The sequence below is a fragment of the Coptis chinensis genome, chromosome 9 (genome assembly GCF_015680905.1).
Source record: "Coptis chinensis isolate HL-2020 chromosome 9, ASM1568090v1, whole genome shotgun sequence".
Lineage (NCBI taxonomy): Eukaryota > Viridiplantae > Streptophyta > Magnoliopsida > Ranunculales > Ranunculaceae > Coptis > Coptis chinensis.
Window position 1 is genome coordinate 4,107,086 of NC_141464.1, and position 24,501 is coordinate 4,131,586.

Genomic DNA, 24,501 nt, shown 5'->3' on the forward strand with positions numbered 1-24,501 from the left:
CACATGTCGTGTTGCTATTGGTTTATGCTTTCTAGGTTTACTTTAAATAACGGGCTTGTAGTTAGGGTTTCAGTAGTTGTGTTTATGTGTGTGATTTGTGATTGAGAGATTCAATAAAAGAGTGATTTTTAGGTCGTCTTTTAATTATGTTTTAATTAAAGTGTAGATTCAATTAAACTGAAGCTTCTGCCAGTAAGATCTATATTATTTGGTATCGGAGCAGATTAATTCCAGGGGTTACTACTCATGGTACTGTTCACCGAAAACATTGTTCGCGAAATAGTGTTTATCGGGTACTATTCATCACATCACTGTTCATCCAAGTTACTGTTCACGGTGAATTTTTGTTTTTTCGAAAAGTCAATTTTTTTTGTGTTATTATGGTGAATAACAAAGCAACTCGAGATCGTACTCCATCCATGGATACTCGCATGTCTCGTTTAGAAGAAAGCATGAAGAACATGACACAGATGTTCCAGAACCTGATGGAAGCAAAATTTCCAGTCCAAGGAGAGGTGCAACAACCACCTCCACCACCACAGAATAATGGTTCAGTGGCCGCTAGTACTGATGATGCATCTAAGGTTGATGGTTCAATCCCTCTTCTGAACCCTTTTGTGCCTACAGATCCAGAAAACAACGGAGAGAACAGAGTTGGCATGAAAGATAACACCAACAGGGAACCTCCTCTCAATGAGGAACGTAAGGGTGTACCCCTCAATGATGGTGCCACTCGGCTGTCGGCAGGTGTTGAAGCCCCCCTATTGGGCGCTCCACCAATCTTTGATAAGTATGAAGATGAGTCTCTTTTTGATAAGTACGAAGATCCGATTTGGGAAAATTTTGTGACTCGCTTTGACAAACGAAGTGATTTGTTTTTCAAAAAAGCACGATTGCAGATTTAGATTTCCTTAAAGAATGTCACATATGCTGGTGAAGTTACAAGCTTTCAAGACGAGCCATTGGTACCAAAAAAATTTGGTGCATCTTCTGGTTATTGTTTTCATAATTTGTGTGCAAGAACATGTTGTGGGTTACTGATTTTAAGCCAGGGAAGCTCCTACAAAGGAAAAATTCATGATCAGATTTCTTTCAGCTGGGGCATTGGCCAATTTCCTAAAGCTTGTAGACGTGGTTCTCTTTACCTGAAGTTTTTGTTGATTAGAAATTCGATGACGAATTTTTTTCAATTGGGGAGAGTGACGTAGAACATTAGTCGAGTCTGTCAGTGTCATAGGCATGCGTCTATGTTCCCTCTACATGTTATGGGTGTGAGCGCCTTAGTTGAGTCCAAACCTATAGTTCGAATTCATTAGTTAGTTGGACACATGTCGTGCTCCTATTGGTTTATCATTTGAAAATGGAAATTCTTTCTAAGACAAAATATAATATGAAAACAATTTATTCATAAGTTTACCAGATAAATTAATTCGTAGTGTAGTAGGGCAAGAACTTAATCGAACAATGAGTAATATCAATAACGTGTCAGTGTTCATACTTGTATGTTGGAACTTGAAACAATTGAGCAGGCACTTGACCGCTAAGACGGTTGGAATCTAGCTGACTGCAAGAATGGTTTCAACATCTGTCAAATAACATATTATCTAACAAAGTGAACCGTCTAAAGTAATAATGATAATACCAGCTACAGGATCAACCTAATCATGCAATTTAGATTTTAAATGCCACTTCAGTTTCAGTAACAATATCCTACATCCACGACACGAGTATTATTAAGAGTGGGATCACATACACTCTGATCAAACTGGGAAGGTGTGCAAATGACTCAGGGATGGGTCCACTAAGATTGTTGTGACTAGAGCTGTCAATGGATCGTTTGGGTCGGGTTATGGAAAATCCGAATCCGAACCGATAAAAAAATTAGGAATCCAAACCCAAACCGAACCAATAAGAAAATTGAGAATCCGAAACCGAACCAAACCGATAAGAAATATTGCAAACCGAACCCAAACTGATCCGAACCGAAAACTACAAAATCAATTAAATCTTAAATTAAATCAATTAATTTCAATCACATAATTGATAAACATATACAAAATTAATCATAAATATTACTAAAATGCCATTTTATCGGTTCGGGTTCATATCGGTTCGGTGGAGGGCAAACCCAAAACCAAACCAATATCTTATCAGTTCGGTTTCGGTAGAAAATAAATCAAATTATTCCAACCCAAACCGTTTTTTATCGGTTTGGTTCGGATCGGTTATCGGGTTATCGAAACCCATTGACAGCCCTAGTTGTGACTCAAACTCCTGCAGAAATGATAAAACAAACCAACAAAAATACACGTGAAAGTCACAACTGTAAAAGAAGTTATATAGCCTAAACAGTAAAACCATGTGTATCTTCTTACAAGAATTGAAGGCTCCGAAGACCGCCAAGTGAAGGTGGTATTTGCCCACTCAAACGGCTATTTTCGAGATCCAAATTCTGCAAGTTCAACAAGTTTCCGACCTCCAACTTGAAGAGACATAGGCACCTATATGTTTTACACATCTAATCAGTAGCATTTCATGAACATGGAAAAATAACGTGAAGAGCTACAATGAAATAATGTAAGGGATAGGAGACAATATCGGTGCCAAGTGCCAACAGAGGAAGATATCTATTTTATAGCTCGTTCAGTACAGAAGAATATTCCACATTGGTTCCTATGTCTCTTCAAGTTGTTCCCTTACGGTTTTCAATTGTTTAGTATTACATGAGCATGGAAGAATAACGTGAAGAAGTACAAGGAAATAATGTAAGGGATAGGACACAATATCTGTGTCAACAGAGGAAGATATATATATGTTATAGCTTGTTCAGTACAGAAAAAAATTCCACGTTGTTTCCTATGTCTCTTAAAGTTGTTCCCTCACGGTTTTCACTTGTTTGGGTGGCTGTGACTTTTGTCGCCAGTTGTATCGATTAATCAGCTTACCAAGAGATTTGTAGTAGCCATATTCAGGGATTATCACATAGGTACTGGCCAAGAGATAAGGCCCAGACCACAGTATGTGTTGAGCCAAGAAAAAGGCCCAAGACTAGACTAGGCCCCATGAGGTAAACCTAAGAGAGGGATATAAAAAGGAAGAGAGAGGAGAGTAGAAGGAGGCGGCTAAGAAGAGAGGCAGAGAGGGGTGAGGAGAGAGGTGAACTGCTTTGATCCCGGAAATAGATGCGTAGGCAACCAAATTGGTGCAGCCGATCCAAAATAGAGAGTGAATTTGAGTAAATTTAGAGAGTCGCGAGATTCGCAGATAATAGGGTGCAACAAATGAAATGCAGTGTGGGAACGCAGGGATAAACATTCTCTCCCAAGTCACTCTGTTGTAAATGAATTAATGAACACCTGGCCGCCCGGGGAGAGTTGGAAGGCGGGAGGTGCTCTAAAGCCCGTAAAACTAGTTTAGTTATTTGGGGGTTTCAAAGCTTAATAATAAGGTCGGGACTACTTCATTGTGGATTGAATTCTCCACTCATGGTGTCGGAATAAAGCCGAGGAGGTGGTTTCACCTTAAGTTATCGACTTTGAAGAGAAACAAGACTTGAGTTGTGAAAATAATCACCTAAGGATTACGGGTTGCTTTCTAAACAGTTTAAAGTGAATAATAATGAGTTGGATTGCGAAAATGGTATGAAAGATGATGTGGGTATTATTGAAGCAAATCTTTGAGCGTCGGTTTGTACTCTACAATGGTTTCAAGGTCTTGTTGGATCTTTATTACCGGTGATGCTTTGAATTTCGGTCGAGTTGGGGAAGAGACTACCTAGAGTGATGAGTGTATTCGGAATTATCGTTGCACTTGAGATGAGAACCGCAATAGTGTCAACTCGATATTCCTTCTTCAATATCTCATGAGCATATGATCAATGTGGGAAATCAACTTCCACCACGTGCCCATCGGAGATCCGATAGTGATGGAGTATGGTATGTCATTTGGGATGAGGATTCGTAATTTCATTTGTTGTTGTCGGTGGTGGTGAATGGGTCGATCCGGTGGTGAGTGGAGAGATGGGTAGAGAAGATGGGGAAATGGTGTTATCCGATTTGAAGGGATTGCCGAGAAGAATTTGAATCTCATTGTTGTGGATTGTGTTATTGGGATTCTGTTTATTTTCTGATTTCTGAGAGGAGGGTGGTTATGGATGCGGCTACTATTGCCGGGTTTGCATCCTTTGAGGTTGTTTCATGAGACTACGGCTCTTGCTTTGGCATATGGGATTTATAAGATCGATTTACGGAGAATGATCGGTGAATGTTGCATTTGTTGATGTTGGGCATGCTAGTATGCGAGGTTTGTATTCTTTGGGTTTAAGAAAGGGCGGTTGAAGGTTTTGGCTCATTCTTTTGATTCAAATCTTGGTGGTAGGGATTTTGATGAAGTGTTGTTCAAAGATTTTGTGGGAAAGTTAAGGGTGAGTATAAGATGGATGTCAACGAGAATGCTCGAGCTTGTCTTAGACTTGAAATGCTTGTGAGAAGTTGAAGAAAATGTTGAGTGCAAATCCAGAGGCTCCTTTGAATATCGAAAGTGCTTGATGGATGAGAAAGATGTGAGGGTTTCATCAAGAGGGATGAGTTTGAGAATATAAGCATTCCTATTCGAGCGTGTGAAGGTTCCTTTGGAGAAGGCTATCGCAGATCTTTCGATAATTTGTGATGGAGAATATACATTGAGTTGAGGTGGTTGGTTCAGTTCCGTGGTTCCGCTATCATTAGGATTTTGACCGAAGTTTTGGGAAGGAACCGAGGCGGACTATGAATGCCGATGAAGTGTGTTGCCGGGGTTGTGCTCTTCAATGCGCTATACTCAATCCCCACACTTAAAGTTAGAGAGTTTCAGTCAATGAGAGCTTCCCCTTCTCGATTGCCTTGTCTGGAAAGGGATCGATCGATTCGAGAATGGAGCGGCAGATCAACCACAAAGCACTTTGTTTCTCTTCCCAAGGGAAATATCATTCCTAGCACAAAGTCTAACATTTTACGGATCATCAACTTTACAGTTGATGTGATATATGCCGACGGGGGGTTTGCAAGTTCCTCCAAAGATCAAGACTTACACGATTGGTCCATTCCAATCAACAAAAGATGAACGAGCTAAACTAAAAGTGAAAGTTAAAATTGAAACCTACGGGATTGTAGCTATTGAGTGCGCCACATTTATGGAAGAGGAAGTCGAGGCACGATCATGAAGGAGCCAATGAAGATGGGTAATGATGAGACTCAAGTGAAGTGGCTCTGTTGTTGAAACCGCTTAACGTGATGTAAGCATGGAAGACTCTAAGAGTCTTTGGAGATGCTTCCGGAGTTGAAAATGGTGTCATTGAACCGGAGACAAGCCCGTGCAGATGGAAACAGATGCTAAGGTTGAGGCTCCAAAACGGAAGGTGAAAAAAAACTAGTGTTCCAATTTTGAGTTGGTGTATGGAGGAATGGCAGCAGTTGATCCGCAGAAAGCTGTAGAGAAGGAGTTTGAGATGGCCCTACAAGGCGAGGGTCATGGAAGAAGCAAAAGACAAAGGTGATTGATTGTTCGGGAAGAAGTATATGGCTCTTTGCGGTGCCTAAGTGAATTCATCGGCTACCGCGGATATGGATGAAAGTTTATAAGTCCAATTGTTTAGTTATGTTGAGGAATTTTAATAACAAATAATAGTAGGCTCGGAGGGTTGTCGGGGAAGGCAGTGGGAGCAAAAGGAATGGAGAATAACAAGATCGAATGGGGTTTTGATGAGGATGATTCCTCTGATTGTTCTTCATGCCCAAATTCCGTGGATGTGTGGACGAGCATGTTAGTTGCATTTATAGGTCATTTTATCCTTTGTTTTCGCAGTTCATTGACAAAGGCCTTGCCAACTCTGACATTAGTACAATCCTCAGTGGGGTAAAAAGGTGTTGCTGTTGCAACTCGATTGTGACGATGATGACAATGGTGGGTGGTGACGATGGGTAAATAATGAAATGATGGTGTTGTTTTGGTGGTACTGATCGGTGGTTCTGGTTTGAGAAAGTGGTGACAGTTGTGCTGATCGATGGAAGGTGATGGTGGTGCAGACAATTGATTGAGTGAGGGAAGGTGCTAGCGGTGATTAGAGATGGGTGCCTGGAACTAGTGGCTGTTGGTTTTAATTGTTGGTCTTGGTAGTGTTGGTTTGATGGATGCCTGGGCGTGTTGACTAGTCTGTGTTGTTGATTGTGATATCTGTGCTGTTGGTTGTGATTTCGGTGATGTTCGTTTTGTTTGTTGTCGCTGTAGTGGTGGGTGTTGGTATTAGCGCTAAGTTATCTAGGTGTCCGCGGGCCCGGATGGGTAACATGGCCAATCATTGTGTCTATATTCTCGTAACTGCTCTCGATCAACTGTAGGACGACGGTGTAGGTATTTGTATGTATTGGAGATTGAACCTTGGCTTCCACATAAAGTCTGGAGAAATCATAGTTGTGTTTCACAGCCAAAGTAAGTGCATGAGGAATGTTTGGCTTAAATGCTTGGCGTAAAGATGTTTGTTTTGTGTACATGTGAAAAGGGAATCCTTCATGAAGGTTGCATAGTGATATGAAGCGCGAGTTGCATGCAACGAATAACTTCGGAAATCCAGAGGAACAAAGAGATCTAGAGTTTGGGATTTGAGATCAGCAGATTGGAGCTCCGAATCCAAATGGTAAGATGATTCTGAAGAGATCTGAGAGACATCTGGTGGCGGAGTTCTGAGAAAGAAAGAGAAAGATTTGGCGATGCGGGTGGAGCGAGTGGAGATTGAGCTGATATTTACTAGATGATGTTTGGTCTATTCTTATGTGGGAAGAGAGAGAGATGGCTGCCTTTGCCGGAGAGAGGGGATGAGCTTTCCGCGGACCCTCTTGTCCGAATCAAACGTAGGGGAATTTGTTTCGGATGTGCATCCCGGGCGAGCGGAGGGTTCGAGAAGACCATTCGTGGATATGTCGTGGGACTATCCGGCGGAGTCGCGGGGGATGAGCCCTCCCATGAGACCCTTGTGTCCAAACAGTGGCGTGTGGGGTGGGAGAGCCGTCCCGAACCGGGCGATAACCGGTCGAGCCAGCTGAGTGGGATGAGCCCTCCACGGATCGAGATGCTAGAGATACATGGGGCAATGAGAGAGCCCCAACAAAGCAGAGTCCGAGAGAGCCCCAACAGCCCGAGAGTTCCGAGCAGCCCGCTGAGTGGGATGAGCCCTCCACGGATCGGAGATGCTAGAGATATCGGGGCAATGAGAGAGCCCCAACTGGCGAGAACCCGAGCAAGCCCGCGGAGTGGGATGAGCCCTCCGCGGATCAGAGATACTAGAGATACATGGGGCAATGAGAGAGCCCCAACCGGTGAGAGCCCGAGCGAGCCCGCGGAGTGGGATGAGTCCTCCGCAGATCAGAGATGCTAGAGATACATGGGGCAATGGGAGAGTCCCAACAGGCGAGAGCCCGAGCGACCCCGCGGAGTGTGATGAGCCCTCCGCGGATCAGAGATGCTAGAGATACATGGGGCAATGAGAGAGCCCCAACCGGCGACAACCCGGTCAAGCCCGCGGAGTGGGATGAGCCCTCATGGACCAAAGATGCTAGAGATACATGAGGCAAATGAGAGAGCCCCCAACAGGCGAGAGAGCTCGAAGCGAAAGCCCAGCAGTGTGGGATGAGCCTTCAGCGGACGAAAAGGCAAAGAGAGACAGCAGTCAAAGAGTAGCCCCAGAGCTGGCCGAGCCGCAGGTCGGAGAGATGCAAGAGATATCGCGGACATGAGATCGGAAACAACGGGGATGAGCCATCCGCGGACATGAGATCCGAAGTCAAAGGGGGGTAGCAGAGTTACCCTCATCGACTCCACCCGCAGGCGAGAGATAGCGGGGGATGAGCCCTCGGACATGAGATCCGTCAAACACGGGAGCAAGTGGAGTTGCCCTCTCATCCGACTCTCCACTCCAGGCGAGAGAGACAACGGGGGGATGAGCCCTCCGGACATGATAGAGATTTCTATGAAGGAGAGCTTAGATATGAAGCGGAGACACTCCATGAGGACATTGTAGTGAGTTATGAGAAGGAGAAATGACAGGGAGACAACTCCGCGGACATAGTGGTGAGTTCTCTGAAGGAGAGATGGTGGCCGAGGTGATACACCCGTGTAGGCAGGCGGTGAGTTCCGGAAGGAGAGAAGCGGTGGGGAGGGGCATCACCGTGATATGGTAGCGAAGTTCTATGTGAGAGGTGTTGGTTTGGGTTGAGACACATTGTGGGCATGGTATTGAGTTGAAAGAGAGCGGGGGGATGAGATAGCCGAGTCCTACGAAAGGGGAAATGAAAGCGGTGAGACACTCTGCGGATATAGAAGTGAAGTTATGTGAAGGAGAGATTATGACAAATTTGAGACACTTCGCGGACATAGTGGCAAGTTTTAGGAAAGAGAGAGGTCGGCCGAGGTGAGACACTTTCGTGGACATAGTAGTGAGTTTTATGAAGGAGAGCTTATGGTTGGTTGAGATACATTGTGGGCAATGTATCGAGTTGAAGCGGAGAGAGCGAGGGGATGAGATCCTTTGGGGATACGTTAATGGGGTATATGAACAAGAACCGATGGATTGAGTACTTCACAGACATACGGTCAAGAAGCTTGAGTACATGGATATGAAATGTCCTAAGGAGGAGAAGACTACGCATGATCACAAGATATCCGTGGATATCTAGAGTTCAAAAGAGAGACAAAAAGTTTGAGGACTTCTCGGGTCCATCGTCGTTATCGCCAACCGAACCCAGAGGGGCAAATGTAGTAGCCATATTCAGGGGATGTATCACATAGGTAAGGGGGCTAAGAGATAAGGCCCGCACTACGAGTATGTGTTGAGCCAAGAGAAAAGCCCAAGACTAGACTAGGCCCCATGAGGTAAACCTAAGAGAGGGATATAAAAAGGAAGAGAGAGGAGAGTAGAAGGAGGAGGCTAAGAAGAGAGGCAGAGAGGGGTGAGGAGAGAGGTGAACTATGGCGGCTTGATCCCGAAATGGGTACGTAGGCAACCAAATTGGTGCAGCCGATCCAAAATAGAGAGTGAATTTGAGTAAATTTAGAGAGTCGCGAGATTCGCAGTAATAGGGTACAACAAGATTCTTGAGTTTCTTATGCTCATTAAATCATACTCATTTTCCTACTATCAGTCATCCAGAGTCATGATTTCGAAGGGTGAAAATGTTGGATAACTGTATTTCACTGATTCTTATTGTTTGGCTAAAACGACTCTTAAACGAAGAAATTGAGTACTGCATACAGGGTAGAAAGTCTCTTCATTTGCAGGTTTATTTTACTAATTTCATTCATTTGAAACAGGTTTTAACAATGGTAGAGAAGAGAAGGAGAGGCATGAGAGAGAGATTATCGATATTAGAATTCTGGACTCCGCAGTTATAGGCATCCAAAACACATTAGAATTCGAAATCTCACCAAATTTGGTTAGGGTGAGAATTCTCATAGTTTCCAAAACGCAGTCATTTCCATGAAAAAATAATAATAGATAAATTTCCAAGTAAGTCTAAACTCTTGAAAGTCAGTTCTAAACGCATCCTTGAATGACATAACATTCCATGGTTGTGAACAAATTAATAACTGAATTTTGCGCATTTTTAGCTCTTATAATACAGAAGGAAAATTGTTATGAATAGGGAGCTCTAATGATAAAAAAAAGTTAGTTCAAGCGAGAGTATTACTCTCCCCTGCTCAATGCAATTTAAGAGTTGCTCACTTTGGGGGATTTCATAATGCTTCTAAGATCCCAGGGGCATTCACTTGCAGCAGCGAGGTTTGGTAGTTATGGGCTCCATCAACGAGCAACAATGTCCCTTCCCTAGACATTTAATTGCATAGCAATGAGGGTGAGGTGAGCCCAGGTTCTAAAGTGAGGATAGAAAACAGCAGTGTTCTAAAAAAACACTAGGCAGTAGTCGGGTGGTGGGAGAGTCCCTAACGCCTAGGCTTTCTAGGCAGTGCCTAGACGGGCTAGGCGGTTTTTTTTCTTAACATATCTTATAATATATATAGTAATACACACCTATACTACAAAAAATGAACAAAATCATTTACCACAACTCAAAAAATAAACACAAACAAAAATACTTATTACAAAAATGTGTAATAGTTGAAGAATATCGACTTCATATAAAAACATACTCTTTTTTATAGTGGCATATAATTTATATTAGACTTTAGTCTTTTAAACTCATTCAAATCTCAAGACTACACGGGTCTTTAATTTTCGACATTTAATTATTCAAAAAAAAAAAAAACTTTGACTGGACCGCCTAGAGGCCGATTAGTCCGCCTAACCCGCCTACTTGGCCCGCCTAATTGGTACGCCTATTTTTTAAGCGACTTGGGCCTAGGCAAGTCAGTTGGGCACCGCCCCAGCCTCAGACCGATTTTTTAGAACACTAGAAACAGAGGAGGAACAATCAAGGAAAACTCGTCTTCTAAACTGCCCCTCTCCTCTCTCTCAAAAAAAAAAACCCTTCAGTGATCAGGCCTGGAGCCCCGGAGCCTGCCCTAGTATAAGAAATTTATAGATGGAACCTACCATCCTGGTCCTGTACTTCCCCTACACTATGTCCAGATCAATGCCAAATAAAATAATTAATATAAAAACATTTTGCATGCAGTAGATTTAGATCCGTATTTTACATGAAAGAGACTGTACAAAATCATAGTACCAGCACACCTAGTAACTTGTTTGTTTCACGTGAAATGCCTACGCCCACATTAATAACACCGTCCTAGTAAGAAAAGTCTGTAAATTCAATTCATGGGTTAATCATAAAGGTCTGAACCATGATTGATAGCCCACATAACTCATTTGTTCGCTGAATCCAAATACAAAGATTGTTGTTTGACATACTCAATTACTTCATCTGGGGTTAGATATTTAATTGACAGCCTTCTCGAAATGCATTCCCTACAATGAGAGACAAATATAAGACTCCTTATACAGTTTATTGGCTGGTTTTCAGTGAATAAAGTAAATATTATTTACCTTACTCTTGTTGAACTTATCTGATTTGGCACCAGTTAAATTCGACAACTTTGATGTTATTCTGAGGGAAAAAAATCATAGGAACAAATTTTTAGACTGCATTCCTCTATAGACTTCACACTGGTAATATTCACCCATGGACTGGAAGTGTATTAATAAGTACATAGATGGATGATATTATTTTTATTAATTAAATAATTGTGATTTATTGATGAATCATCATACATTACGCTAGAACGAAACAACAATGCGCAGTATAACCAAATATTCCTCTTACCTTATATTCATTCAAAATGTCATCAGCAGAAATTACCCTTTCAATGTCTTTTCCTTCTCTTCTTATGCAAACAACACCATAATCTCTACAAATAGCCCTGACCTAAAGAATAAGAACAACTTAATCAAGTTTTTAGCATACATGAAAAAAATAACAATTTGTTCAATATGTAAAGTAAAAATTAGCATTAGCCCTCACCTCTTTTCCCTCAATAAATAAGAAATTTTTAATCAAGCAGGCGCGCAACAATTCCAAGGGAAAAAAAATCTAAGAAAGATCTACTTATTTGAGACCAGTTCCACTCTTTCCTTCATAAACGTTCAAGTACCTGTTCACGGATCCATATTCCAGGAATACTGAACGATTCAAGCAGATCAGAACCACAGACCAGCATTACCCTGAGGGACTCTATCACAAAACAAATTGTAGTCTTAAAATTTCACCAGGCACACAATGAAAGCAACAGACTATTCCCATTATGTACCAAGCATATCCCACGATAAATGACACCTCAAATTTAATCGTATTTACAATTAGGTGTTGTCAATATTGGAGGTACAATACTTGTTCCTAGAAAAAACAACTAATAAGACAACAATGTCATAAATATAAATTGCACGAGATCTACCAAACTTGTTCTAAGAAAACCACGCTAGTCAATGAAAAGATACAACAGTGTCTCAAGTATTCATTACCACAAACTCCCCTTCACCTATAATATCTAACTTCTTAGAATCGTTGGATTTGGATTATGGATGTCAATAAACTAACTTGTGCCAAGTAGAAAATCAATCCGGTTACAGGGTCCATTTAGTGAGAAAATCATGAATGTCAAGTCCAATTGTCTAGAACCTAACCATCGCCACCACTATTTCTTAGCATGCACAAGGAATTATGAAGACCGAAAATTTGCATTTTGCATTTTGCATTTTTCTTACTTAAGATTAAAAGTACATGCAATGTAAGAGTATACATCGAAAGAAAGATTATGGACCTCAATGCACAAAATTGGTATAAGTTACCTCTAGGAATTGATTTGCTCTCACAAACGGAACTTGAAATTCTAGCCAAAACAGTTAAGGTGCGCTGGTAATTACTTTGTTTAGCCTGCAAATAAATTATAAAGCTTTCTCGATAATTAATTAATTTTCAATGTAATGTGAAATTATTATCACTTCAGATTAAAATCACAGTAAGAAATATACCCTATCTTCTAGAAAAATAACATGACATTAGTACACAAAAAACACGTGTTATTCTCCATTGAATACAAAGATTAATGTATCCCTCCAGTTGAAGAATCTATTTTTTTTTCTACCCATAGAAGAATTCAATTGGTTTTGGAAGCAAATCTAGTTCTAGAAAGTCATTAACATAGAAGACACCATGACACTGATATGGGATACATCAAAGAACTTATGACATCCAGGACACGGATATGGTACCTAACACTTTATTTGAAGAAGCTCAAAATCTGTTACTATACTTTAAGGATTCCAAGAATTAAGTCAGCTGGTATACCACTGTACGGGGTAAGTAACTTATGCCAAGACACTTGCTTACGTCACGGGAACACTTTGCAGGCAACATATCCACCCAATACATGCTTATTCAGACCTCAAGTTGTCTATGCAATCAATAAATGGAGCACTAGAAAAACCTATTTCTCAGTTGTCTCTACAGCAATGCAGTTTGGTCTAGCATCAAACAGGTCCTAGGAATTCGGGTATGTGACAACAATGTTAACATGGATTTGTTGAAGCTGATGCAAATCTGTATAAGGAATGATATATTTTCTGAAAAGCCTGAAATAGGCAATGCTTTCATCTGTGTTACTATGTTTTATTTGGAAAGACCGCAAATCCAGAAGGTTCAGGAGCTCGAGCCAACCTTGGCATGTTGTGACAACATAATGAAAGAAATGAAAACCTAGCTACCAGGACTACTAAGTAGTATCAGGGATCATGTCAAGCAAGATCATTCTTAATAGACTTGGTATTATGGTGGAGTTCAAGCATGTGAACTTTAATCCAGTAGTCATGGATCAAGCATTCAAGTGTAACATTGGGGAAGTAAAAGTTATGATGCAATTACAGATGCAGATGTGATGCTGGTGAATTATAAGATATGAAGAGGGCAATACTCTCCTGACCCACACACACAACTTTGAAGGATATCAAACCAGACATTTACCAAGAACTATATGCCATATTGTTGGGACGCAGAGGATGCGACAAGCAAAACCAGAAGAGAATCATAGTTGAAACTGACTGTATGAGGGCAATGAACATAGTCAGAAAGATAGAAAATCTACCTTGCTATTGTGCTAAGTAGTAGCAGCTACGCATGAACTGTCACATTGGTTACATGCCTTAACTGTAAGCCTGTATCCATGGGTGGAGCCAGGAAACTTTTACACATGGGGTACTTAGAGAGTCGGAGTAGCCCTGCGGAGTAACTGCTTTTTTCTCCCTCTTCAAATATCGTCTTTTGCGAGGTTTATAAAGTTATCATCTAGTATGAATCTAACTAAAACTACCAAAATTTGAAGTGGAGTAGTTCCTACTACTTGCTTTCACGGGTGACCACTCAAATGAGAATTTCGGACGAGTCAAGTGGAGACGCGGAGTCATCATGCAGGATTTAACTTGGGCACTAAAATCAGACCCCATGTGAACTATTGAGCGTTAAACTGTAAATTTATCAAGTTGAATACTACAAAAGAACAAAATGATTTAAAAAGAGTCAAGCGGGACGCGGAGTCGTCATGCAGGATTTAACTTGCGCACTAAAATCAGGCCCCATGTGATCAATCGAGCATTAAACTGTAAATTTATCAAGTTGAATATTATAGTGAACAAAATGATTTAAAAGGAATCATGTGTAGTTGGATTTAACATGTTTCTGTAGAAGTTTATAACCTAATATGAGCTAACCCTGACATGTGTTTTACAAGTTAAAAAGACAACGGCTCGTAACAGTCCACTACATGAAAAGAAACAAGGCAGTGGCAATGCAATAGAATTATTAATGTTAAATTATCAGTAGCAAGGCAATAGTATTAGTTAGTGTTCAAAATTTCACCTGGAGCACGTGCCCCAGGTCACTCTAATGTGGCTCCGTTAATGCCTGTATCCATCACTATATGGAAACCAATAGGCAACATATCACTTAGCTAGTATTGGCAATGAACTAGATAGTAACTGTTATTTCACTCCTCTGGATTTGAAATACCGTAGATGATAGAGTGGCAAGCTTTATCCAAGATATTAATGTAGGGGTCTGTCTAACTCCAAGATTTGTTCAAAGAAAAAAAAGAATATGAAAGTAGGACATTGTGAAGGTTGACAACTCGACAAACAGATACATACTGCTAATATAATTTCAAGACACAACCAGGAAAAAAAAGATGGTTATTCATAAACCTAGAAAAGACTATAACTGTCATAGAAAACGGAAATCAAAGTATACTTTGCATATTAACTACCTCCCATGAATCCACCATTACAAAAGACGAGCTTCTACATGCTAGTTCACACAATTGAAGTCGATGTTCAGCAGATACCAGGCCCTATAAAATCTTGAAATTAATAGTGGCTTCAATATTGCGACACGCAGAACGAAAATTAAATAAATAAAATGTACAGTAAATAAAAAATTTGCAAAACCTGAGATAAGAAAAATGTACGATAAAATAAACGATTACGTTTAATACAAAAAAATAATGTAGGTTATGACCTCAAGAGGCCTCATTCCTTTTTTTTTTTTTTGATTGGTAAGCCTGTTTTTAAACGAGATCATTCCTCATTTCAATGCCAAAAGGCATTTGTGACATATTTACTCAAATAAGATTCCTATAAATTCATCAAACTTCATAAAAATTTGTACCCCAAATCCATCAATATTTGTCCTCATTATTTTTTCCTTTAATCACAATCATTGCTTAGAAGGAGATCCTATCAGTGAGCGACGCTTATTCAAAAGACCAAAATACCTAATTCCTTTTCCACATCCTTTTGACAAAGGTACTAGAGATAAGAGGCACAATGTGCAACCACTACTGCACTTGGCGCCTTTGAAATGCATAAAACCTAAATAACACTTCTCAAAAGAAAAAAAAAAACAAACAGACGAAGATTTGTATGTTATCATAATGAAATTTTAATCCATTGCTTTGATAACAGGCAACAGATGGCTACATACTCTTTTCATGTATGCGTCATTTACAGGTGACATATAGCCTCCAAGAACATAACAACCGTCCAAACTCAGTGCATCTCTTGCCAGTTCTGTACATGAGTGAATTAATTAAATGCATACTAGAAGTTTCAGAAAAGTAAACAAAAAATATCATATTTTACTCTGACAGGTCATATATCCACAAACTATAAAAGTATTATTATCTAAGAAATATGGGTTAAAGTGCACTCAAACAAGTTGTAATGGTTCACATATGTTAGCCACGACAATTCTTGTATAAAGAAAATTGGTTGATGCATACTTTTTCAGGATTAGCAACAATGAGTGAACAAGTTTTTTGCAGCAAAAGGTCACTAAGTAATTGATTCGGTGAAAACTCAATCGACATGTTTCAACATTTGCTTCTTTATGCATTCTAAAACTAATATGAAACACAAATTTATGGATTATATAAAAGTTGGAAGGTCATCTCTTGCTGCTTTCTGCTTGTCGTGCCGCATACGTCCTTTAGAACACGCCAAGCAGCAGTGAGAGTGTGGACGTGGGCTAGCCAACATGCTGGACGTCACAACCAGCCACATTAATGCCAATAAAACCATGGAACCTCTATGCAAGCTGACCAATTGTGTACTCAATTATCAAAGAAATAAAGTTGTTTCCTTTCTCGAGTGACTGAGTCTACTTTTTGTTTTTGGTAAACTGACTGAGTCTACTTACTTTGACCGAAATCCTTCCATCTAACAAATAAGGCTTAAATATTTAATTTTGAGAATTTCTATTTTAACAAAATTTGGAGAAACTAAGTTTGTTCAATGAATCTATATTTTTAGTAAGAGAACTGTGGTTTTAACCCGTAGTATAACCCTAAAGTTATCTGCATGCATCTCTGTGCTCTTGCTTCGGTGACAAGTTTGCAATAGACAAATATGGAAGAGCGGAGTTTGATATGACAACAGTGAGAGTTAAAGACTGGTGTCCCAAGGCAAATTTGATAATTTGTTTAGGCCATATGTGTCATCTCTAAATGGAATTGATAACTTACGCCACAATTTGAAAAACCAATGAAATCCAGAAGTGTAGTGAGGTAGACGAGTAATGTAACCTATGGCTTAGAAAATATATCCACAAAAACGTGGAAAAGAAAACACACACACACACACACACAATTTTAACACTTTTGCAAGTGGGCATTTCTGCAGACAATTTGTTCATACATGAATGAAAATTTACTTGATCTAACATACCACAAGCAAGTTTTATGTTTGGCCATTTGAATTGTTTCAGCTAACATAAATAAAATGTATACATACCACTACACCAGAAAAGAGGAGGACAGGTACATAACTACATTATTGGACTTTTTTCTCGTTAAGAGATGAAAATTGGCAGTTTCCACCTAAACCAAACAAACAAGTGATCTTGTAAATATTGTTAAAAAATGGCGGTAATCCGTCCAACAGTATTTCATGTTTTTTATTAGTTCAGAAAATTATAAGTGTTAAAGGTAACTTGTACGCAGGAGTATCTAGTGACATTATCTAAAATTTTGAATACAACTTGAAAACTTACACATTAAGGAAGAACTGTACGGATCCGAACAGAATGAATGTCAGAACAAGATTTTTTTAGCATATGCAAAATAATAAACACAATATATATAAGTGAACTTACCAAACAATCGCAAGTGCATATATGTAGGAGGATTGAAGCTTGCAGTTGCTAATAAAACAACGCATGTCTGGTCTCTAGTTTACCAAGAAAAAAATGCTTCTAAGAAGTAATTCAAGTTGTTGTAATTCATAAATATGATAAAAGTGGGTGTAAAAAAACTAATATAATATAAGCTTTACCTATTAACAGCATCGAGTGTGGTGGCATCACTACTCGGTGATGGGAAAGATAGTCTGTCCAAGGGCAGTGGAATATCCATTGCTCCTGAAACAATAATCACTTTGCAGGTAGTATTAGTCCATTGATTTCATTCATAATTCTGGGGAACAAAATTATAAAAAACAACAGATATTAATAAATTGAGAGAAGCTCCCAGCGAGGATCGAACTTGCGAACTTTCGCTTACGAAGCGAACGCACTACCACTATGCTATGGAAGCTCGCAGTTTAGCGGTTTTGCTTTTTTAGATTTCTATTGTTTATTATTTTTTATATAACGAAATTTACACGAGAAGGATTGTATGATGGCTCATTTACTTTATATTTTCCTTCGGGAATATTTGAATCAAGTGAGCAGAGCGAACATTCTGGGCCGAGGGGGGTATGTGGCCCAAAATTTATCTGTTATTTTTTCATGGAAATGACTGCGTTTTGGAAACTATGAGAATTCTCACCCTAACCAAATTTGGTGAGATTTCGAATTCTAATGTGTTTTGGATGCCTATAACTGCGGAGAGTCCAGAATTCTAATATCGATGGCGTGGACTCCCTCCTAGGTGGGAATTTAGTTAATATGTTAAGACTGTTATAACCAATTTTATTCTTCCATCGATAAACAGATGATGCCGAAAGTTAGTATGTAGTATTGAAGTGTTCTTCAAAACCATCTAAGGTGCGAAGGCTAGCTAATTATATATGTTTATCAGCATGCTCCTATGGTATATAAAACAAGCAAACAAACGCTTACTCCTTTCATTCACCAGAGAATAGTTTCCTCACATGCCCACTGCGTGCTGAAAAGAATACACTGATACACTAGAAGACTGAGAACCACCGATAAGTAGAATAGACAAAGTGAAAAGTAAACCAACATAAAAACTAACAAAACACACAACCATCCATGTCTTCTTCATTCTTCAGTTACAATACTCATCACTTATCAACCACGTAAACCCATCTCTCCAGAAACTGAGTCTACATGTCCTTGCTAGGATAGAAGGACATTTATCGTACTACATTGGCATGAGAAGGTGGCAGGGAAAACAGATTTTATCGTACTACATTAATGTGCTTTTGCTTTACCTAGGTCGTGTGTTTATCAATGTTCATGGAAATGGAGATGTTTGATATATTATATGATAGGTAATTTGTTTGGTAAATGATTAGCAAAGAACGGTCTAGAACAAAAAACAAAAGCACAAGAGTTCAGAAAACAATACCTTTAGGTATATCTTTAAGTGCAGTACCATTGCCCTGAAATATTTGAAAAATTATATGGAATAGAATCTCAGAACTCAGTTAGAAAAAAAATTAACACGAGTCAGAATGAAGAAATGAAGAAGACATGGGATGTGTTCTTAAAAGTAAGCTCAGTAGGCCGGGTTAAATAGCCATCCATAGATCAACTTCAATTGGTGCCTCTTCCTAGTTCCTTCTTCACCTCTTTTGAAAAGTCTTACGTAGTTTATGCTTAAATAAGTATTTTATTCATAACTAGATTCTCTTAAAAATGCCAAGTTAAAAGTCGGTTCAATCCTATCAATTCACTTCAGACAGGATTCAACTCTCCATAAACTAGCAATATCATAAATTTAAATGAATAGAAAACATACGACAAGGTGCTCTACTTGACACAACAAGCAAACCAAAAGACAGAACATGGATACTTAGCAACAACAAAGGAAATAATCGGAAGTTCTCAACAGAAACTCTTGTATCCGTACAATCAAGACTTAATTAAGTCGAGTTCTCACAGGCAATAAGGACAGTACAGTCACGATAACCACAAAATGATATCAGGCGAGCAGTTTATCATATAAATGGGTGAATAAAAAAAAATAAGTGTACCGTCTTCAAATCAGATCTACTCAGAATCTTATAGATCACCTTCCTGAGTTCCTCGTCAGTTGGAGCACATGCCTCTTTAACTTTATCCTTCCCTTTCGCACTCTTTTTACCTTCAAGAATTATAGACAATCAGGTTTTAGTCGAAAGATTTTGCTCTACTCACCTACATGGACTACCAAAAGTAAATAATCAAGTCAAACTAAACTACGCATTCTATTATTACTATTTTAATTTATTTTTTTCTCAAAATTTGAGACAAAGAAAACTCATTCTGCGGATTGACATATTAAGAAGCCTGAACCAAGCTTCTATTCCATTTTGACCAACCTTTAAAGTTTATCCTAACTCACTTAACAAAGAACCACAAAATCAAGATTCAAAATTATTTTACCAGATTTCTCCATACTGTCATTTTCCTTAGAAGAACACTTCGATGGAGCGAAGGATTTCTTGTTAGTTGTTTCTTCACTTTTCTTCCTCCTGGAGAAGACAACTGGACTTTCACCAATGCTATCATTGGCCTTAGAGTTGTTCGTCATTGGGACCTTTTTAGGTGACTTGACTAGAGTTTCTTTCTTTTCAGTTGTTACTTTCTTGGATTTATCTTTCGCTGAGGATGTGGTCTTTGCTGATGATCCTTTCAAACCAGAATTATGGTTTCTTGTTTCTTCTTCCGAATCTTCTCCAGATTCACTTCCCTTTACGTCACTTTCGGAGTGCTCAGCCCCCTCATCATCAGATCCATCAGGATCAGAGTTCAGTCTTTCTTCAGCTTCCTCCTTTTCAAACTCATCATCCGATTCAGATTCACTCTCCTTTTCCACCACATTCGAACTACCTTCAGTCTGTCTCAGTTGGTTACATTTTCTGTTTCTGAAATTAGCATAAGAAGAGATAACATTGGTTACATTTTCTGTTTCTGGAGTCTGAATCTCTTCCTTAACAAAGGTATCCATATGAGCAGCAGTCTGTCTCAGTTCACAACTCTGGTCACTTTCCGAGATCTTCTCTATAGACTCAATTCCTTCGGAAGAGACAATATCATCAGAACCAAAATTGTCGGCATCTGAAGAATTCGCAAGTATAGCTGGCTTCACTTCTAATTCCAACCTAGAACCCCCATTTTCAGTCTCTCCATGCACACCAGCAGTACAACTACCATTTCTATTGAGGGCATCTTCAGAAAGGATCTGTCCACCAGATTCATCTTCTTCCGGAGAAGTAACTTCAGCAGAAAAGGTCTTGCTGAAATTAGAAGATTTAGCAATAATAGCAACTTTCTCTACCAATTCCAACTTTTTCAAACCCCCATTATCAGACTTCTCATGAACAACAGCATCGCATCTCCCATTCGACTCTATTTCAGCACTAACCAATGGAAATGTTTCTCCATCGACAATCAAAACAGAAGCTTCATTCTCCTCTCCTTCAAATTACATACCACACCATCCGGTGACTCCTCATCAAGCTGGATTTCATTTCTATCGTCGTCATCAACAACCCCAACCATAATCCCATTTCCAGACTCCCCATGAACATCACCAATCCTGCTTGACTCTATTTCATCATCAGTAACATAAGAATTAGCCCAATTAACAATAGTCAATTAACAACTTTCACTTAATTTCAATAACAATAAAACATTACATAGATCTAAATAAATCATATTTTTTTAATCACAATTAAAGCTAAACAATTAACTAATGGAGATGGATATTCAAATTGATACAAAGTTCACTAACCTGCTGTGGTGTGAGACGAGAGAGATAGAGAGAGAGAGTTAAATGAATGAGAGAGTTGAAAAAGGAGGCGTTATTAGTACTATGTTTGAGACAAAGCGTGTGTTAGGATGTGAAGGGAATGTTAAGTTTATATGAAGCTTCACACCTTTGTTTCAAGATGAAAATACTTTACATGAAGCCAAAGACTTCACTCTGAAACATTTGAAGCTTCTGAATGAAAATATACACCCTAGCCTAGCTAAAGAAGTGACACATGCCTTGGAGCTTCCCCTGCATTGGAGAATGCCTAGGTTAGAAGCTAGATATTACATTGATGCATATCAGAGAGAAGAGAAAATGAATCCAGTTTTGATTGAACTTGCTATACTGGACTTCAATATGTTGCAAGCCACACACACACACACACCAGCAGCACTCGCACACAGACCACTCACACAGACTGCACACACACATAAACATATACTAATTGAATTTAAACATTAAAACAAAAACACATGTATAACAACATTCTATTAAATAACTTCACTTAATAGAACGGATAAATTACCAAGTTATAATATCCAAAAGCCACATACATTCATACATATACCAAGTTCTAATTCAAACAAACTTGAGACATGATACGGACCAACCAACTATATTCTATTTACTAAAACCAACTATAAAACATCACATTCTAAAAATCATTCGGCAGAGTCTCCTTTGTATTGTATTTTCGATATTTCATATACACACATCCTGTCATAACCTGAAAATCCAATAAATATACATCCAAGCCATATATAAAACCTTAAACCTCAGTCGTAAACCCAATTACTAAAAGATATACTAATTCGAAAAACCAGCTACTTAACCGTCTCGACAATTGCAAGAGTTAAAAAATGAAAGGGGGGTGTTTCATTTTTCTCAAAAAAGTGCATGCATCATGTCAACCAGCAAATTACAGTTCATATTTATGTCACATTATAAAATAAATTTTTCAAAAAGTGTAACACAGACCAAGAAAATCAAAGCTTTATCTGAACAACAAGAAGAAAAATGACAGTAAATGCAAGAACATAGAAGAAAAAGTTTAAGCATCGATATCATATAGCAACAAAATACATACACTAGTTCAACATCTAAAGACAATGGCTACGTTTGGTTCACGGAAAATGGTTGAAAATAAAACATTTTCCAGGAATTTGAAATGTGTCACGTGTTTGGTAACACGCGGAAAACTAAAAACATAGAAAATGGTTTCGCTAAAACATAAACAGGTTTAGATGTATGTAAACCTTTAACTTGACTATAAGATTGAAAATGCAAATCAAGAGATGATTCAGGTTGCCTTTGCACTGTGCTTCTGTTTATCGATTAGTTGAGTAGTTGCACCACGACTAGATTCTGATCCTGCCCGTGAAGATCCAAAGGCTCCTAAAGCCTCCAGGAAGAACTTCTTGTTTGGAACTATACCACTGTTGTCCATGTATTTTAGCAATTTCTGTACAAGCTCCTTCATATTAGCTTTAGTATAGGCCTTGTACAGAAGTTTATAAGTTGAGGCATCTGGAAGCAACCCATTCTTATGAGCATATTCAAAAAGCTGATCTGCTTCAGCGGGCAATCCATTCATACAGTAAGCATCAAGCATAGCATTTAGAGTCGAAACATGCATTTCTTTTTCAAATCCATCATCTCATCAAATATTTCTCTGGCCTTTGAAACACAATCACATAAAGCATAATTGTAGATGAGACTCTCATAAGTAACATAGCTTGGCTTGTAACCCATTTCAGTATATCTTTTTAAAAACAGCCTCAGCCTTATCTTTAAGTCTAGCCTTCCCATAATTTGTGATCATGGAATTGAATGTGGGCAAAGTTGGCTTTTCCCTGGAGCTAATAAACTCTTGTATACTTGTTCCATCTTCTCAAAAGCTTGTCAGCCTCCCATATGAATCAATCAGCAGGTTGAAGGTGATGGAATCTGGCTTGATTTGATTACTCTTCATTTTGCGAAAGTACAGATTCCATTTCTCTAATCATCCCATTTTTTCCATATGCATCCATTACTCCATTATAAGTATAGATATCAGGGGAAACGATGCTCTCCTCAAGATCTTTGAACAATGCATTGACTTGATCCACCTTGCCTGCCTAAAAAAGCTCTCAAGAGAATATTATGCGTGACAATGCTCGGTTTGCACCGCTCTATGCCTTTCATCTTCTCAAAGTATCCAAGGGCTTTTGCTAAAGCCTTGGATTTATCTCTGGAATGCAGATGAGCGGAAATGAGTGAATTGTAGACAGATGTATCCGCCGGCAACCACTGTTACGCATCTCTGAGAAGAGCCACATGGCCATCCGTATTTGGCCTTTCTTTCCCATCACCGATATCAACTTAGAATAAACACCATTATCCGCGAACGTACCAGCTGTTTTGCATCCACCTGAATACCTGATTCAACATTTGAATCAGAGCGACCAATGCATTCAAAAAGATGTTTTGACAGAAAGAATCATAATGATATGCATCATCTAGGTCACCTTTGTCATTCAAACACCTATATTTATAAATGAATGTCTTTGCTATGAACTGTGCTGAGTGGCTTTCAGGGGCAATAATTAGGGATCATCTTCACCAAAATCAGCCTGAGTGGTCTATGACTTTGGTGAATTTCACGTCCAGCAGTTTCCTTTGTATGTGACATTAGAGTTGTATCATATGGCCTTGGCATTAAATAGATGGACATTAGGCCTATGATGACACTTCCAACTACTAAGCCTCCATAGAGGGGAGGCAGCTAAATGTCTTTCTAACATTTCCATGAGTTCAAAGCTACTATTGATTTTGATGATTAAACCAAAAATGGTACTTACACAAGTTCAATCAAAATGTCAAATCTAGTATAGTCTAATAAACAAACCCCATATCAATCAAAATGTGAAAAAAAAAAAACAAACCTCGAGGCATTGAAGCCACTTATCTCTCTTCCCAAGTTCTTCAAACAAATGAAAACAATGTTCGGTTCTAATCAACTTAACATACTTATCCAATACATTAACCAAAGGTTTCTTATCATTAAAATTCCTTAAAAGAGTCTTAACTAACTCTTCAGTTTCTGACTTGTCGATTTTCACACCTGCTTTCCTCTTTGGCCTAGTTGAAATGCAACTGATTCTAGTAAAGGGGCTGTTTTGAAGATGGAACTGAGTTGGTTTGAAGTTGATAGAAAATGGTGTCACAGTGTTGAGTTGAAGCATTTTTTGTTGGGTGTGTTGAAATTGGTGAAATGGGTCATGGAATTTGAAGTAGAGAATGTAGAATTCAAGTAAAAAATGAGGTTGGAAACTCAGAGATGAATAGAAGAAGATTTTTCCAGATAAGTTTTTTGAGGAAAAATTAAATTTGTGAACCCGACGTGAATCGAACACGCAACCTTCTGATCTGGAGTCAGACGCGCTACCATTGCGCCACGGATCCTATTACTGTTTTGATTGACGTTTTATTTTAATTCTCAATTCTACTGTT

The 24,501-nt window shown here is 39.0% G+C and overlaps 2 non-coding genes and 3 pseudogenes across 4 annotated transcripts; 1 reads left to right on the forward strand and 4 right to left on the reverse strand.

Annotated features, from left to right (window-relative positions):
* The first annotated feature begins 3,925 nt into the window (after nucleotides 1-3,925).
* On the forward strand, nucleotides 3,926-5,537 carry LOC147474453 (heat shock 70 kDa protein 14 pseudogene; annotated as a pseudogene).
* Nucleotides 5,538-10,717: 5,180 nt separating this feature from the next.
* On the reverse strand, nucleotides 10,718-21,119 carry LOC147474454 (nicotinamide/nicotinic acid mononucleotide adenylyltransferase-like; annotated as a pseudogene). The gene is made up of 12 exons (XR_015207486.1): nucleotides 19,638-21,119; nucleotides 19,247-19,356; nucleotides 18,619-18,652; nucleotides 17,360-17,444; nucleotides 17,181-17,254; nucleotides 15,513-15,598; nucleotides 14,797-14,880; nucleotides 12,332-12,416; nucleotides 11,638-11,717; nucleotides 11,310-11,411; nucleotides 11,033-11,093; nucleotides 10,718-10,954 (listed from the first exon to the last, which is right to left on the reverse strand). The product of XR_015207486.1 is annotated as a nicotinamide/nicotinic acid mononucleotide adenylyltransferase-like (transcript).
* On the reverse strand, nucleotides 17,548-17,619 carry TRNAT-CGU (transfer RNA threonine (anticodon CGU)). The gene has a single exon. It is a non-coding gene; the product is annotated as a tRNA-Thr (tRNA).
* A 928-nt stretch (nucleotides 21,120-22,047) lies between the features above and the next one.
* LOC147474456 (uncharacterized) lies at nucleotides 22,048-24,450 on the reverse strand (annotated as a pseudogene). The gene is made up of 2 exons (XR_015207487.1): nucleotides 23,934-24,450; nucleotides 22,048-23,427 (listed from the first exon to the last, which is right to left on the reverse strand). The product of XR_015207487.1 is annotated as an uncharacterized LOC147474456 (transcript).
* TRNAW-CCA (transfer RNA tryptophan (anticodon CCA)) lies at nucleotides 24,382-24,453 on the reverse strand. Its single transcript has one exon. It is a non-coding gene; the product is annotated as a tRNA-Trp (tRNA).
* Between the last annotated feature and the right edge of the window lie 48 nt (nucleotides 24,454-24,501).